The 14,123-nt window shown below is 53.6% G+C and overlaps 2 long non-coding RNA genes across 3 annotated transcripts in view; one reads left to right on the top strand and one right to left on the bottom strand.

Annotated features, from left to right (window-relative positions):
- The window catches only part of LOC135405816 (uncharacterized), a 147,174-nt gene that overhangs the window by 57,572 nt on the left and 75,479 nt on the right, over positions 1-14,123 (top strand). The gene's annotated exons all lie outside the window — the stretch shown is intronic.
- The window catches only part of LOC135405804 (uncharacterized), a 369,333-nt gene continuing 356,666 nt past the window's right edge, over positions 1,457-14,123 (bottom strand). Inside the window, exon 3 of one of the 2 annotated variants that reach the window (XR_010426013.1) lies at positions 1,457-1,697. This is a non-coding gene — a long non-coding RNA (uncharacterized LOC135405804). The remainder of the gene's footprint in view (positions 1,698-14,123) is intronic. The other variant, XR_010426012.1, reaches the window with a different exon arrangement.

The following is a 14,123-nucleotide window of genomic DNA, read 5'->3' as shown; positions in this document are numbered from 1 at the left end:
TTGCCTCTGGGGCCTGGCCCGGAAAATGGAAGTGTCCCCATGGGGCAGCTGGAAAGGGCCCAGGAAGGAAATGCTGCTCCAGCGCAGGCTGTGGGCCAGCTCTCTGCAAGAGAAGTTGAGGGCTCTGAGGCAGAGAGGGGATAAAAGTCGGGTCCAGGCTTGGGAATTGCCGGGTGGAGAAAGGGATGTCTAAGAACAAGTCCCTCAGGAGAGGGAAGCAGAGAGGCTGTGTTTTGACCCCAGCACAAGGGTCTGCAGGGCAGAGCAGAGAATATCCCCCACGTGAGATTGTCATGCATCCCTCCTTGCAGTTCTGACAGGCACTTCTCTTCAAAGGTCGTTCTGTGAGCGTCTTTCTGTTCTTTCCAGGTGGGATGCAAGCGGTGGGGTGGGCTTTGGGCACTGGGGGGCAGAGGAGCCAGGTGAGTATTTTCCTGCCAGTGTGAATCAGATGTTCATTCTGGTGAGCTGTATCCTTGGTGAATCTATGCACATCCCTTGGCATTTGGGTTTTTTTCTGGTGGTACACAACCTGAGAAGCATCAGCAGAATGGGAAGGAGGTCCTTGCAGGAAGAGGTCAGTGTAAAGGAAGCTGAGAGGGGAGCTTTGGTGAGAATGTTGCACTCTGAGGGCATCCCTCAGTTTGTGCCTTTGCCTCTGTGATGCTGAAAAACCCGGTCCGAAGAACTGCTCAGAGAGTTTTGGATCTTTTGAACAGCAAAGGGATTTATTGCCAACGTTGGGAGCGAGCGTGGTTTGCACCACAGAGAACTTGCTCAAAGGGTTCACAGAAAATCAGAGGTTTTATACAACTTTCATATGTGATTAAATGTGATAAATCATATTCATGCGATTACATCTGTCTATACATATTAATAATGGGCAGAGCTCAGGCAGAGCTTCTCTTGGCCCTCAATGCTCAGAGGGGTTTAGGTGAGTCTGGGGTCTCTGCTCCTCTTCATCAGTTCCCAGTGTCCCCATCCTTGTCCCTCGTGTTCCCACTCCATTCCTGGTGCTCTCATTCCCAGTCTGACCATCCCATTCCTGATGTCCCCATTCCTAGTCCCTGGTGTCTCCAACCTGCTGCCAATGTCCCCGTTCCCATTCCTGGTGTCCCTATTCCCAGTTCCTGCTGTCCCCAACCTGCTCCCAATGTCTCCATTGCTATTCCTGGCGTCTCCATCCCATTCCTGATGTCCCCAGCCTGCTCCAGTGTCCCCAACCTTCCCCTGGTCTTCCCATCCTGCTCCTGGTGTCCCCATCCCTTTCCCCATTGTCTCACGGTGTCCCCATTCCCATTCCTGGTAACTCCAATATGCTCCCAATGTCCGCATTCCCATTCCTGGAGTTCCCATTCCCATTCCTGTCCCCAACCTGTTCCGAGTGTCCCCATCCAAGCCCCCCTGTCCCCATTCCCAGTCCTGGTTCCCAGAGAGGAACTGCCAGATGCCAGAGGAGGGAGCCAGGATTTATTGCCCAAAGCAGGAGATTTTCACACCCAAATTAAAGCTTCAGGAATAATTGTGGTCCTGGGTTTCACACGGGAAAAAGCAGGAAGTTGATCCATCGGGAAGAGCCGCAGGGGGGCCGGGGTGGGTGGGAGCAGCGGGATGAGCTCTGCCAGCAGCTCCTGCCTTTCCACAGGGAGAGGGAAGGGGCGGATCCAGCTCCGGGATCGCTCAGGCTGTGATTCCTGCTGGGATGAGAGCGGGGAAAGGAGTCACCATGTCCTTGTTCCCATCCCAGGGTATGGAGCCGGCTGTGGAGCCCAGGGAGAGTAGGAACTGCTCCGGAATCCCTCCTGATCCTGCTCCGTCCATCCCACCCCAATCCCACTCCATCCATCCCACGCCAATCCCACTCCAGAATCCAGCCCTGATCCCAGTCCACAATTCCACCTGAGCCCACTCTGGAATCCTGCCCTGAGCTGGAATCCCCTTCCAATCCCGCTCCAGCCATTAGGCCCCAATTCCCCTCTGGAATCCCGGCATCCATCCTGGGATCCCTGCCCAGAGGATCTGGATCCACACACGCTGCTGGGACTCACTGGTGGGCGCAGGGTCGTATCCATTCCCCTCCCTCTTCCCTATGGAAAGAAAGCGGGATCAGCACCCGTGGCACAGGATCCCCGGAATGCTGCCGGGCGGATCCGTGCCCCTTCCCGACCCCCATCCCGGGAGTTACCGGATCGGAGCTTCCAGACACCGACTCCCACAAGGCCGATGATGATGATGATGGCAGCGATGAGGGACACAGTGTCCTAGTTAGAACAGCTGGGACCGATTCCTCACTGGATGGGTGTAGCCCAAAACTGTGGATTCTCTGGCCTTCCATGCCAATTTCCCAGGAACTTTTGTCAGGAGAGGCCTGCCAGGTGGGGGGGATGTCCTGAGCACCCTCCTACCCTTTTATGGGCTGAGCATCCTCATAGCCTTTTATGGACTGAGCATCCTCATAGCCTTATTTGGAATTCCCCACTCTGAGGGGAGGACTGGGCATTCCTGCCTGAACTGGAGAATATATAAACCTGGAGTTTCGGAACCTTTTTCCCACTCGTGGGATCCAGAGGAGGACTGCAGCTCACCGCTCTCAACCAGCCTGAGACCACCACCCTCAACTGGACTGCAATCCCCACTTTTGACCAGACTGCAACAACTCTCCCACCAGCAGGTTTTTCCCTCTCCCTTTACTTTGGACTCAGGGGGGGGGGGCAAGGAAGAGCACTTTGTTCATGGCCCAGGGTGCTGGGTTCTACATTTGGGTTTTGTGGATTAAAACCAATTGCTTGTCTGTATAATCAGACTTATTGGGCAACTGGGGTCAGAGGAGGGCCCAAGGGGGTCCATGGGGGGCAGGAGGGCTGGGCCAGGGGGGGAAGGGCTGCAGGGGGCAGATCCCGGAGGAGGAAACCCGCCAAAAGCGGCAGCCCAGCCGAGGGAGGAGCCGAGCGGGAGCACAAAGAAGAGCAGCCAAAAGGTCCTGGTGGTCGCTCGGCAATGGCGGGGGGGGGCGAGAGCGGTTTGGGGGCCCCCCGTGAGAGCCGGGGGGGAACCCCGGTAGCCGCGGAGTGGGGAGAGCGGAGAGGGGCGATCCCGGAGCTGGGGGACCCCCGGAATGCTGGAGGGGGGGGGAGCAGAGAGGGAGCGACGGGCCCCTTAAGCGGGGGTCCCGGAGAGGGGGAAGGCCTTGGAGTGTGGAGAGGAGGGGGGGCCTTGAGGCGGGGTGGGAGCCGAGAGCGCCAAGAGGTTTGCGAGGGTGGGAGGCAAGAGAGGAGGGCCGGCCGGCCCCGGGAGGCAGAGTGGGGAGAAGTGAGCCCTGGGACCCCCCTGGCAACATTAAAGGGGACCCCGGTGAGTGGGAACCCCCCGGAGCCGCGGGACCCCCGGCAGCCCGGAGAAGGGGGAACCCCAATGCAGGCAGAAGTGCCATCAGAGCAGACAGGGGGGACCCCCCTAATCCCAGAGAGGAGAGATGGGAAATTCTGGGTGGGGATTTTGGGCTGAATGTTGTTGTTTTGTGGGTTTTTATGGGCACAAGTTGCCCGGTGAGTCCTAGAGCTGGACTTGGGCAGGAGGAACCCCAAAGGCAATGCGCTCACACCTTGTTTCCCCCCCATCAGGATTTCTGCTTCCCAAAGCTTGGGCGGATGGAGGAGGTTGCAAGGAAGAGGAAGATGCCGCGGGCCCCCCAGGCAGGTGAGGAGAAAGTCAGTGCCCCTTTGGGTCGGTCTTTTGTCTTTTGTGGCCGTCCTGCCGGGGCCGGAGTTGGGGGGATGTCCTTGGGCTTTCCTTTGGGCCGGAGACAAATCCCCTGCGTGTCCTTGTTGCTTCCTGCCCCAGGCCCCGAGGTGAGGCCGGAGAGCGCGGAGGACAAATCCCGGCGGCAGAGCCTGGTGGGAGAGGCCGTTTTGAAGGGCTCCCCAGCGCAGGAAGGTAGCGGGGAGGAAAAGGGCCGGAGATGCCCCCGCAGGAGGGGCTCCACAGCCAGCCCAGGGGGCTGTGAGGAGGAAAGAGCCAGCGTGTGCCGGGAAGGCGGCCGGAGCTTGAGGCGGAGCTGCGAGCTGGTGGTCCCTGAGCAGCCTCCCAGCAGGAGAAAGCCCTTCAGATGTTTGGAATGTGGGAAGAGCTTCAGCAGGAGCACCCATCTCCTCAGCCACCAGAACATCCACAGTGGGGAACGGCCCTACAAATGTGGGGAGTGTGGGAAAAGCTTCAGGCATAGCTCCACCCTCCGCACCCACCGTCGCATCCACAGTGTGGAACGGCCCTACACGTGTGGGGAGTGTGGGAAGAGCTTCAAACGGAGCTCCCACCTCCTCAGCCACCAAATGATCCACACTGGGGAACGGCCCTACACGTGTGGGGAGTGTGGGAAGAGCTTCAAACGGAGCTCCCACCTCCTCAGCCACCAGATGATCCACAGTGGGGAAAGGCCCTACGTGTGTGGAGAATGTGGGAAGAGCTTCAGGGACAGCTCCAGCCTTTGCAAACACCGTTGCATCCACACCAGGGAATGGCCTTACAAGTGCTCGGAATGTGGGAAGAGCTTCAGCACAAGCACCAAGCTGCTCAGCCAGCAGCACATCCCCACTGGGGAACAGCCCTACACGTGTAGGGAATGTGGGACAGCTCCACCCTCTACACCCACCGTCGCCTCCACATCAGGGAGAGGCCCTTCCACTGTGGGGAGTGTGGGAAGAGCTTCACGCAGAGCTCTTCCTTGACCTCCCACCAACGGACCCACCGGTAAGAGAAGCCCCGAGTGCCCCGACTGCGGGAAGAGCTTCGGCCGCTGCTCCAACTCCATCAGCCATGGGAGGACCCGCGTTGGATGATCCACAGGGACCCTCATTGGGCACAGACCTGGTGTGCTGGTTTAATGGTAAACCAGCAGGGGAAATGTCAGCGGTGACACCTGGAATGGGATGGAACACCTGGAAAGGGAATGAGAATGCCTGGAATGGGAATGGGGACATAAAGAATGGGATTGGGACAATAGCAATAGGATGGGAACACCAGGAATGGAAATGGGAACACCTGGAATGGGAATGGGGACATTGGGAACAGACTGGGGACACTAGGAATGGGAATGGGGGCAGAAGGAATGGGAATGGGGACATGTGGAATGAGGAGGGAACAACTGGAATGGGAATGGGAACACCTGGAATGGAAATGGGGACACCTGGAATTGAAATGGAGACACCTGGAATGGGAACACCTGGAATGGGAATGGAGACACCTGGAATGGAAATGGGGACACCAGGAATGGGAATGGGAATACCTGGAACTGGAATGGAGACACCTGGAATGGGAACACCTCGAATTGAAATGGAGACACCTGGAATGGGAACACCTGGAATGGGAATGGGAACACCTGGAATGGAAATGGGGACACCAGGAATGGAAATGGGAACACCTGGAATTGAAATGGAGACACCTGGAATGGGAACACCAGGAATGGAAATGGGTCACCAGGAATGGAAATGGGAACACCTGGAATGGGAATGGGGACACCTGGAATGGGAATGAGGACATCAGGAATGGGAATAGGGTCACCTGGGCTGGGAATGGGAACATTGGGAATGGGAACATTGGGAGCAGGTTGGGGACACCAGGAATGGGAATGGGAACATCTGGGATTGGAATGGGGACACCTGGAATGGGAATAGGGAAAACAGAGGTGGGATGGGAACATCTGGAATGGGAATGGGGACAATTAGAATGGGAATGGAGACACCTGGAATGGGATGGAACACCTGGAAAGGAAATTGGTGACAACGGGAATGGGAATGGGAACACCTGGAATGGGAATGGGAACTCCTGGAATGGGAATGGGGACGCCTGGAATAGGATGGGAACAACTAGAATGGGATGGGAACACCTGGAACACGAATGCAAACCTGTGGAATGGGAATGGGAACACCGGGGCCCGGGCTGCGTCCCTGGTGAAACAGGAGGCCAGGCCCAAAAGAGTTCACTAAGAAATTTGGGCCTGCTAACAAGCTCCCAACATCCAAGACCATCTGGGCTCGTTCTGTTCTACTGACTGGAGCAAAGCTTCAGAGAATAGTACAGGAACATGTCCTAGGCCTAGAGGGGATAAATTAGAGAGACAGCAGGATCAGAGAGACATTGGAATAGGAGGAATAGGCCGGGAGCCAGGGCTTTTTCCAAGCTTCAGGGAGCGGGTCAAGAAGAATGGAAGAGAAGGAAGGTCAAGCTGAGGAAGATGAGTTGAAGCCCCCAGAGCCGTGGAGGAAGAGTGGAAGTCCCCTCAGGATTGAGGGCCAAGAGAAGCACCGCCCCAAGCCCCGCCTGAGCTCCACCTATACTCCGCCTATTATTGATATGCAGAGATAGATGTTGGAATCACTTGAATATGCATTTAATCACAGCTGAAGATTGTATAAAAATGCTGATTTTGTGTGAAGCCTTGGAGCAAGTTTGTCCAGCGCGAGCTGGCTTGCTCCCAATGTTGAATAAACAAATACCTTGCTGCTTAAAGATAAAAAAGTCTCTGAGCAGTTTCTCGGACCGATTTTTCGGATTCAGCGCCCAGTCAGTCCCAGGATGATCCCAGTCACTCCTGGTCTCTCCCAGTTGCTCCCAGTTTCCTCCATGTGGTCCCACTCATTCCCAGTTGCCCCCAGAAGCTTCCAGCAGGATCCCAGTTGCTCACAGCCACTTCCAGTCATCCCCAGTGCACTCCCAGTTGCTCCCAGGATGATCCCAATCACCTCCTGCATGATCCCACTCTTCATATGATCCCAGTATGACCCCAGTCACCCTCCGTGTGGTCTCAGTTGCTCCCAGCATGGGCCAAGCTTCTCCCACCGTGATCCCAGTATGATCCCAGTTGTCCCCAGCATGGTCCAAGTTGCTCCCAGTTGCCCCTAGCACAGATCCAGTCACTCCAAGTATGATCCCAGTCTTCCCTCCTGACTGTCCCACTCAATCCCAGTTGCTTCTCTTGTAGATCCAGTCACTCACAGTTCCTTCCAGTTGCCCCCAGCCTGGTCCTAATTCCCCTTCATGTAGTCCCAGTCACTCCCAGTATGGTCCCAGTTATCCCCACCATGGTTGCAGACACTCCCAGTATATCCCAGTAGAGCCCTCAGCATGCTCATAGTCCTTCCCAGTCACTCCCAGATGCCCCAGTAACATTCCAGTTTCCACCAGTATGATCCCAGTGACTCCAAGGCACTCCCACTATATCCTAGGTGGCCTCCAGTTGCTCCCAGTAGCCCTCAGTGTGGTCTCAGTTGTTCCCAGTATGATCCCTGTTGCCCTAGTTCTGGTCCTGGAGGGTCCCAGTGTGCTCAGATCCTGCTCCCGGGGGGTCCTGCTGGGTCCCGGTCCTGGTCCCGGTGTATGCTGGTGTCCCAGTCCATCCCAGTCCATCCCAGTCCATCCCAGTCCATCCCAATCCATCCCAGTCCATCCCAGTCCATCCCAGTCCATCCCAGTCCATCCCAGTCCCTTCCCAGCAGCCGCCGCCGTTTCCCGGGTCCTGCCCCCCCGCCCCCCCAAGATGCTGACGGGGGTCGGGGCTCCGTCTTTGCCTTCGTCTCCCTGGGCCTGCCTGGAATGAAGGGGCCGCTGGGACACTGCGGGACCTCCTGAAACCAAAGGAACCCTGGGAGAATTTGGATACTCCTGGAATCAAGGCACAATTGGGACACTGCAGGGCCCTATGGAAAAAAAGGAACCTTGTGACACTGCGGAATTCATGGAATCCAGGGGCCTTTGTGACAGGGGGGCCTCATGGAACCAAAGGAACCCTGAAGTGTTTCAGAAGGTCATGGAATCAAGGGGCCACTGGGACACTGCAGGGCCTCTGGGAATTAAAGGAACAATGGGACACTGGGGCAGGACATCCCCCCTGCAATGGCCCCAAGACAATGCCCCATTTGCAAAGGGGTCAGTGCTGAGCTGAGAGGGGGCCGGGACAAGGCAGGAGATGTTGGACCCCAGACTGGTTTGACCCCAAATGAAGCCCCTGATGGTGAGGGAACCCCTGGAGTCCAAGGACTGTCAGTCCCTGGGTTTCTACCAGAAAGGGCCAGTCCCCTTTCCCAGGGGCAGGTTCTTCCAACAGAACCCTTCTTGGGGGGTGTGTGGAGATTCCTGCCTTGGCTGGGGACCCCCCAAGGTCACTGCTGGAGGTTGAGAGCAGAGATCTCCCCACGAGCGCTGCTCTGGGGGAGTGTCAGAGACTGGAACGGTTAATGATTTATGCATTCTGAGAGACTTCTGCAGGCTTTTGACTTTCTGATGGGCAACAGGGCCCATCCCCCCTCCTCCAGTGCAGAAGATGTCAAACCCTGAAAAGGCAGGAAGAGCCTTCCACATGAACTCCGCCCCAAAAAGGGGGACACCACCCTATGAAACAACTCCCCACCTTGGGGGAGGTGCAAAGGATAGGGATATTGACTGGTGACTTTGGGGGTTTTGGGGGGATTTTTCCTTCTTCTCCCCCCACCGCCTGCGGATCCAGACCATTGCTTTTTACATGGCTGGATCCAGTGGGCGGTGACTATATACGTTTTTACCACTCTCATCTTTTCTTTTTTCTTGCTCTCCCTTACTCTTCCCCTGTCTTTCTCTCCCCTATGCATTTTTCTCCTCCTCCGAAAGGGTCGCCTTGTTATATGACAGCCCCCAAAATGCTGGCATACCTGTTGATACGTAATTGTAAAAATAAACCTTCTCAATATGTTTTCAGACACCGATTATTTAGTGTCATTTCACTTTAATCCACCCCAAGGGAATTATTGATAAAACCTGAGTTACCCCCCCGCCTTTTTCCTGGGGTGGGTCGTAATAGTCACTGCTGTCCCTGTGATGTCACTGCAGTCCCTGTGATGTCACTGCTGTCCCTGTGATGTCACCGATGTCACCTGTGATGTCACCGCTGTCTCTGTGATGTCACTGCAGTCCCTACGATGTCACCGCTGTCTCTGTGATGTCACTGCAGTCCCTGCGATGTCACTGATGTCTCTGTGATGTCACCAATGTCCCTGTGATGTCACTACTGTCCCTGTGATGTCACCACTGTCTCTGTGATGTCACTGATATCTCTGTGATGTCACTGATATCTTTGTGATGTCACCGTTGTCTTTGTGATGTCACCGCTGTCCCTGTGATGTCACTGCTGTTATTGTGATGTCACTGCTGTCTCTGTGATGTCACTATTGTCCCTGTTATGTCACTGCTGTCGCTGTGATGTCACTACTGTGTCTGTGATGTCACTGATGTCTCTGTGACGTCACCGTTGTCTTTGTGATGTCACTGCTGTCTTTGTGACATCACCTCTGTCTCTGTGATGTCACCAATATCTCTGTGATGTCACCGCTGTCTTTGTGAGGTCACCACTGTCTCTGTGATGTCACTAATGTCACTGTGATGTCACTGCTGTGTCTGTGATTTCACCGCTGTCTCTGTGATGTCACTGCTGTCCCTGTGATGTCACTGTTGTCTTTGTGATGTCACCTCTGTCTCTGTGATGTCACTCCTGCCCCTGTGATGTCACTGCTGTCTTTGTGATGTCAACAGTGTCTCTGTGATGTCATTGATGTCCCTGTGATGTCACTGCTGTCCCTGTAATGTCACTGCTGTCTCTGTGATGTCACCATTCTCTTTGTGATGTCACCGCTGTCCCTGTGATGTCACTGTTGTCTCTGTGATGTCTCCACTGTCTCTGATGTCACTGCTGTCTCTGTGATGTCACTGATGTCTCTGTGATGTCACTGATTTCCCTGTGATGTCACCGCTGTGTCTGTGATGTCACTGCTTTTATTGTGATGTCACTGCTGTCCCTGTGATGTCACCGATGTCTCTGTGATGTCATTGATGTCCCTTTGATGTCACTGCTCTCTTTGTGATTTCACCGCTTTCTCTGTGATGTCACCAATTTCCCTGTGATGTCACTGCTGTCTCTGTGATGTCATTACTATCTCTGTGATGTCACCGCTGTAGCTATGATGTCACTACTGACCCTGTGATGTCACCGCTGTCCCTGTGACATCACCGTTGTCTTTGTGATGTCGCTGATGTCTCGGTGATGTCATGGATGTCTTTGTGATGTCATTGCTGTGCCTGTGATGTCACTGCTATGACTGTGATGTCACCACTGTCCCTGTGATGTCACCAATGCCTCTGTGATGTCACTGCTGTCCCTGTGATGTCACCAATGTCTCTGTGATGTCACTGCTGTCCCTGTGATGTCACCAATGTCTCTGTGATGTCACTGCTGTTTCTGTGATGTCACCACTGCCTCTGTGATTTCACTGCTGTCCGTTTGATGTCACCGATGTACCTGTGATGTCACTGCTGTCCCTGTGATGTCACCGAGGTCCCTTTGATGTCACCACTGTCCCTGTGATGTCACTGCTGTTATTGTGATGTCACCGCTGTCCCTGTGATGTCACCGCTGTCTCTGTGATGTCACTGCTGTCCCTGTGATGTCACCAATGTCCCTCTGATGTCACCACTGTCCCTGTGATGTCACTGCTGTCCCTGTGATGTCACTGCTCTGCCTGTGATGTCAGCAATGTCTCTTCAACCAGACTGCACCCACCACTTTTCAATCAGACTGTGACCACCACTGTCAACCAGACTGCAGATCACCACTCTCGACCCAACTGCAACCACCACTCTTGACCAGACTGCACCACCACTCTCACCAACAGGTATTTTTCCCCCTCTCCCTTTACTTTGGGCCCAGGGGGCCCAACAAACACCACTCTGTTCATGCCCCAGGGTGCTGGGTTATACATTTGGGTTTTGTGAGTTAAAACCAACTGTTTGTCTGTATAATCGTGATTATTGTGTTATTTTATTAAATTGTTATTCTGACTTATAATCTCTCCTTTGGGTTGAGTTCATTTCCCCTGCTGGTTTACCTTTAAACCAGCACAATCAGACTGCTGAAATTACCGGGGTATTACTTTGCTCTCCATTGCTGGCAAAATCCTGGCAAGAATACTCTTGAACAGATTAATACCCACTATAGCAGAAGGAATTCTCCCTGAAAGCCAGTGTGGTTTCAGAGCCAACAGGAGCCCCACAGACATGGGATTTGTTCTCAGACAACTGCAAGAGAAGTGCAGGGAACAGAACAAAGGTCTCTGTGTAACCTTTGTTGATCTCACCAAGGCTTTCGATACTGTGAGCAGAAAAGGTCTGTGGCAGATTTTGGAACGTTTAGGTTGTCCCCCCAAGTTCCTCAAAATGATCATCTCACTCCATGAGGATCAGCACGGCCAAGTCAGATATGGCAATGCACTTTCTAAGCCCTTTCTAATAACCAATGGTGTGAAACAAGGCTGCGTTCTTGCACCAACCCTATTCACAATGTTTTTCAGCAGGATGCTCCAAAGGACCACGGCAGACCTCGATGATCAGGACGGGATCTACATTCGATACCGTACTGATGGAAGCCCTTTCAACCTAAGGCGACTGAAGGCCCACACCAAGACCTTAAACCATCTTGTCCAGGAGCTGCTTTATGCTGATGACGCTGCCCTCGTCGCTCACACAGAAGCAGCTCTGCAGCGTTTAACATCCTGCTTTGCTGAGGCTGCTGAGCTCTTTGGGCTGGAAGTCAGCTTAAAGAAGACAGAAGTTCTCCATCAACCTGCACCTCAGGAAGTCTTCCATCATTCCCACATCACCATTGGCCAATCAGAGCTCAGATCACTCCAGCAGTTTAATTACCTGGGCAGCCTCATCTCCTCGGATGGTAAGATTGACGGAGAGATGGACAACAGGTTAGCAAAGGCATGGAGAGCTTTTGGAAAACTCCATAAAAGAGTTTGGCAAAATAAATACTTGAAGAAAAGCACAAAGATCAGTGTTTACAGAGCCATTGTGCTGTCTACTCTCTTATATGGATCCAATCATGGGTCATCTACAGCCACCACCTGCGACTCCTGGAACGCTTCCATCAACGCTGCCTCCGTACAATCCTAAACATCCACTGGTCAGATGATGTGACCAATCCATCTGTTCTAGAACAGGCAGCAGTCACAAGCATTGAGGCCATGTTGCTGAGAACACAGCTGTGCTGGGCAGGGCACGTCTCCAGGATGAAGGACCAACCACCCCCTCCCTAAGATCGTGCTCTGTGGTGAACTTGCCACCGGCTGCCGCAAGAGAGGAGCCCTGAAGAGGAGATACAAGGACTGCCTGAAACAACATCTGAGCCTTGGCCACATTGATCTTCATCACTGGTCTACTCTGGCCTCCAGTCGGGAGGTCTGGAGACACCCCATCTCTAACGCTGCTGCTTCCTTTGAGAACGCAGCAGGATCACCATCGAGGAGAAAAGACAACGCAGAAAGAACCGTGTCCTGTCGATCCCATCCAAGGAGTCTTTCTGCTCTGCCTTTTGCAACTGGACGTGTCTATCTCGTATTGGCCTCTTTAGCCACCAGTGTGCTTGTAGCAAATGTGGGCAGAGCCCTTCCCAAATCTTCGTTCGCGAAGCCCAGCCATGATTTTGGATATTAATTTGGGAGTCTGGACTCATTGGTTTATTTGGTTCTGGAACTGGTATTTGGTTTATTTGGTTTTGGAAACAGGTATTTGGTTTCTTTTGTATTTTGGGTACTTCAGGTTGCAAAGAAAGAATCTTGAAGAAATCCTTTCTGCTATTTTGGATATTAACTTGTGATTTCTGGACTTCTAAGTTGATTTTGTTTTGGAAACTGGTATTTGGTTTATTATGTATTCTTGAACCATTGGAAACAAATTGGGACCCCTTTGGAGGGACAAAGCTGTTGATGCTCCAGGGGTTCCAGGACCCTGAGGATTCCAGTGCCCACTGAAAGTGTTATTCAGGGAGATCCTCTCAGTCCCTGGATGCGGGAAATTCCAAGCAAGATCCCTGGGATTTTATTAAGGCATTAAAAGATTTATAAAAGGTATATAAAGGTTCATAAAAGGTATATAAAGATATATAAAAGGTGTACCTACCCAACATAGAAATGGAGCTCTATAATACAATATGATTGACTTATAAAAAGTTGTGATAGAACTGTAAAAGAAGAGGTGTGATGCCTCAGAGCTTTTTGGAATTTTTAACTTTGTTATATTTTAGAAGTAGTGGTGTAGTGATTGTAGATTTTAATGTAGCTGCATTCCATCCCTTACCCTGTAGCATAATGTTTGCACATCCCCAACCCTGTTACCCCATCCCACATCAATCCCTCTAAATCCCGTTAGCATGTTTAGTCTTCTTTTCAAGGTAGAATTGTAGAAAAGCCTGGACCAGAAGACATCCCACAGACACAGCCACCTTCAAGCCCAGAACTCTGGAGGAGCTCCAAGGACTGTGGGTGCTGCGAAGAAGATGAAGCTGAGGAAGAAGGGGTCCCAAAGACCCCAAGCCCAATTCCCAAAGGGGTGTGTCGGGGGTAGAATGGGGCAGAAGTGGGGAGTGGAGAGATCTGGGGTTGGATGGACCTTGTTCTAAAATCCCAGAGCCACTGCCTGGGGGGTGCCCGTCCTGTGTGTTCCTCTGGCCTGAGGCTCCACTGAAGGACCTGCTCTCTTTATCTCATCTCATCCACTCCCCTGGCCTGGAGTCTTTTCCTCTGCGCTCTCTTGAGGCAACGGGGACTGGACCTACCAGGTGCTGGGGATGCTGGAAATCCCCCCCGGTGCCGGGTGGAGCACGTCAGCCTGGAGCACCCCCTCAGCCGGGACTGGGGTACGGCCCGGCCCCCCCAGCACCGGGGGCACACTGGGAGGGGGGTGAGGGGCTCTGGGGGGACCTGGGAGGGGGTTTGGGGGGTAAGGGAAAGGGTCTGGTGGGGAATGGAGAGGCTGAGAATGAGGTTGGTGAGTGCTCAGAGGGATGAGAGGGGCTTTGGGGAGTCCTGGGGGCAACTGGGAGGGAGTTTTGTGGGAGCCTTTTGGGGATAGGAGTGGCATTGTGGGGAAATGGAAAGGCTGAAAATGGATGGGGGGGGGGGGTTCCTTGGAGGGCTGAAGGTCCCAGACTGGGCCCGCCAATCCATCCCCGCGCTGATTTTGGGGGGGTCGTGTGTCCCCCTGTACCTGCTTTTGTTCTGATACCTGCTTTTGTTCTGGCACCAGCTGACTGCTCCCGGTGTTCC

This window comes from Pseudopipra pipra, chromosome W (genome assembly GCF_036250125.1).
Source record: "Pseudopipra pipra isolate bDixPip1 chromosome W, bDixPip1.hap1, whole genome shotgun sequence".
NCBI lineage: Eukaryota > Metazoa > Chordata > Aves > Passeriformes > Pipridae > Pseudopipra > Pseudopipra pipra.
The sequence above is the reverse complement of the archived record's forward strand: the minus strand, read 5'-3'. Positions and strand labels throughout refer to the sequence as shown.